The sequence below is a fragment of the Chrysochloris asiatica genome, unplaced genomic scaffold (assembly GCF_000296735.1).
Source record: "Chrysochloris asiatica unplaced genomic scaffold, ChrAsi1.0 scaffold00065, whole genome shotgun sequence".
NCBI lineage: Eukaryota > Metazoa > Chordata > Mammalia > Afrosoricida > Chrysochloridae > Chrysochloris > Chrysochloris asiatica.
In genome coordinates this window covers 4,890,764-4,891,640 of record NW_006408583.1, presented here as the reverse complement: position 1 = coordinate 4,891,640, position 877 = coordinate 4,890,764, and positions in this window count along the sequence as shown.

Sequence of the window (877 nt, the reverse complement as noted above, 5' to 3'; positions counted from 1 at the left end):
GGACTCTGTATAGGGTTTCTTAGGAGTGATTGGTGAGTTTGAACTACCGACCTCCAAGGTAGTATTAATCAAACCAATGAAGCATTTTCATGTAAGCAACTAAATGTACCTTATTTTAAATCCAGTATTAAAATGACGTGCCAATACATTAAATTTATGAGTCTACTCAGAGACAAATGTATTTCTAAAAAGGAGAAACATTTTAGAATAAATAAACATAATACATATTTTCTAAATTTTCTCCTACTCTTAAGAAAGCATTCCACTCAATTGTTGCACCCTTCCACCAACCACAACATATATGATTTCTCATTAGTAATTCTACCAACACAGATCTCGCTAAAATTGCCAATCCATTGATATTCAGAATGAACTAGACAGTTTCAATCTGCATCTCCCACGTATGCCCCGATTCTTCTTCTAAGCAGTTTTACTCTTTAAAATATATTCTTATCACCAGTCTCTCTTGTCATCCTGCTAATGTAATGACTGTTCTGCCCATTTCTTTTGTGGCTCTTCTCTCCACTTTAAAAGTTACAGCTCCTCAGAATCAAGTTAACTCTCTCATTCTAGACTCTCTTGCAATGTAACTGTTTCCATGACTGGTATTTCTATGAACCAATATGAACCTTCAGTCTTGGCATTATTTGTAAATTGTAGACTCATTGCCAATTGCCAAGAGGCAGTTGACTAGATATCTACTAGTCAATTTGTAGAGAATATCAACTACTTTTATTTTCTTTGTTGGCATGTTCCACTCAGCTTCAGCTGAAATTTTTCCTTTTTTTAACTTCTTCGTTAGAGCATATAATTAAATTTGTATTATTTAATATGCTTATTGTTTTTAGGTTTCTTTTCCTTCAAAAACCAGACATAA